This window comes from Gymnodraco acuticeps, unplaced genomic scaffold (assembly GCF_902827175.1).
Source record: "Gymnodraco acuticeps unplaced genomic scaffold, fGymAcu1.1, whole genome shotgun sequence".
Lineage (NCBI taxonomy): Eukaryota > Metazoa > Chordata > Actinopteri > Perciformes > Bathydraconidae > Gymnodraco > Gymnodraco acuticeps.
This window is the reverse complement of record NW_022990942.1, coordinates 20,249-22,500: the sequence shown is the minus strand read 5'-3', so window position 1 is coordinate 22,500 and position 2,252 is coordinate 20,249. Positions and strand designations below refer to the sequence as shown.

General features: G+C 36.5%; 1 protein-coding gene across 1 annotated transcript in view; it reads left to right on the top strand.

Moving 5' to 3' along the window:
* LOC117558503 (glutamate receptor ionotropic, NMDA 1-like) overlaps nt 1-1,942 on the top strand; it is a gene marked incomplete at its 5' end in the record, with an annotated part of 7,119 nt that extends 5,177 nt beyond the window's left edge. Inside the window, 1 exon segment of the mRNA XM_034234747.1 lies at nt 1-1,942. This exon segment is cut by the window's left edge and continues 551 nt beyond it.
* Nucleotides 1,943-2,252: the final 310 nt, after the last annotated feature.

Below are 2,252 nucleotides of genomic sequence, written 5' to 3'. Positions count from 1 at the left end.
CTGACCTGCAGCATTGAACCAAACCCGAGGATTATGGGTAGCGTGGTCTTTAAACTGAGGGCCGTGAACAACTGATCACAATATGGATTGGAGTGGAATTTCAAAATAAAACGCAGGTGAATAGGATGAAATATGAACTAGATATCGCCCTGAAACGTCCCCTCTGCATTCCCAACATTAACTAAATCACTTTCTATTTCATAAGCTTTCTCCCGCTCGCCCCCCCCTTTTTAAAACCCCTGTTTAGCATTTAAATCATTATAAAAAAATAAATAGTTTATAACACACTCTTTCCGCAGATATCAGCGCATTTTTATTGTTAACTATATTTAAAAAAAATATTCTTCTTCACTTTAAAGACAAGTTATAATTGTTGTCAAATCCACTGATAATAAATGCTGTTAAGTCCTTTTATCTGTTGTGTTATAAACAATTTATTAAGTGTTATATTGCTTATTAATGCTAACGCTTACCACATTATAATTATCAATATTTAAGGAAAATATGTAAATATTTGTTTATTTAAATTTATATGAAATTCACAGAAGAACTTATTATTTAGGATTTAATGAGAAACACGTTTTTTACAAAAAATCAAACTGAAAACAAAAATATATAAAGTGCGAAATCAGTAACACTTCTTTATATATCCTTCATACTTCTTTTTACTTTTATTTTGAAATGTTGAACGTTTTATTTTGAAAGGAACATTTAATTTATTATTATTGTAGATGTTATTGTTTTATTTGTTATGATACCACTGCCACTGCTATTATGAGAATACTCCCTGAACCAGAAGCCTGGCCCACCGCCCCCTGACCACCCCAGGGCATGATGGGAAATGTAGTCATTGCTCCGCCTCCACTGACGTCCAGTGAAAACCTCCTGGCTCCTCTGGAGATAAGGGGGTTTTGAGAAGTGCAGCTGGCGTCTCTTTAAATAAAGTGTGTAGAGATATTAAAAAAGGTTGTGTGTGAAATAGAAGTACACCTGTTGATGAAGACACCTGAGCGTCACTGAGAACAAGAACCCTGTCACCATCTTTACTTCCTGTCTGTGAAAGCCTGCAGAGCTCTGAGCGTCCTGTCGATGCTCTCAGTGTTAGCATCAGGACGTCTGAAGTTAGGATGGGAAAAAGAAACGCTCAATACTTTCAAGAAATATCCCAAAAGCTTGTCATCAACTGAAGCTCAGCGAACGCTAATAAGCTAGCTGTTTGTTTTCCATTTCTGAAGGACAGTTTTGTTGTTGTACGAGAAACACTGATGCTAAGATAGCAGCTCACACTAATCAGCAAGCTAAAGTAAATCAGGAAATCCAGTTGTATTTGCTATGATTAAACCTCAGCTAATGCTACTCTACCAGCTAAAGCTATCTGTAGTCCTTCAGCTGGACTACAGGTTACAGGGTTTGCCAATGTAGCTCATGATGCTAGCTAGCTTGCAGTTACGTGTCCATGAGGGTTAAGCTAATGCCAATGTAGCTCATGATGCTAGCTAGCTTGCAGTTACCTGTCCATGAGGGTTAAGCGAATGCCAATGTAGCTCATGATGCTAACTAGCTTGCAGTAACGTGTCCATGAGGGTTAAGCGAATGCCAATGTAGCTCATGATGCTAACTAGCTTGCAGTAACGTGTCCATGAGGGTTAAGCGAATGCCAATGTAGCTCATGATGCTAACTAGCTTGCAGTTACCTGTCCATGAGGGTTAAGCTATCTCTTAAAATTACTTGTTTTAATGAAAGAATATATATTTATTATTTACTTACATGCATTATATTATTAACAGCATATATCATAATATTAAGAATAAATAACTGTGATATTTATTGTGGCACGGTTCACTTTTTATTTCCCGTTGACTTCACAATAAGAGCACCGACAGAAACTGTTAAGTAGAGCGTTTTCTTTGGAGTTTCATTAATAAATACTAAACAAAAACAGTGATGACAAAGTGAAACCAGTTGTTGTGAAAATGAAAAGATATTGAGGTTACTGAACTGAAGGAACCGTGTGTCCTGAAGTCTGCAAGAGGATCTCTGAGGAACTCACATGTAATGTGCTTCCAATCACACAGAGAATTATTATTATTTCATATATATATATATATATATATATATATATATATATAGGCTACAGTGTATAGTGTTTTATCTGTTCTCAGTGACGTTCAGCTCTACTGACGCTGAGTCATTACAGTATGAACAGAGGTGGAGGAAGTACTCAGATCTGGTACTTTAGCGACAGTAAAAG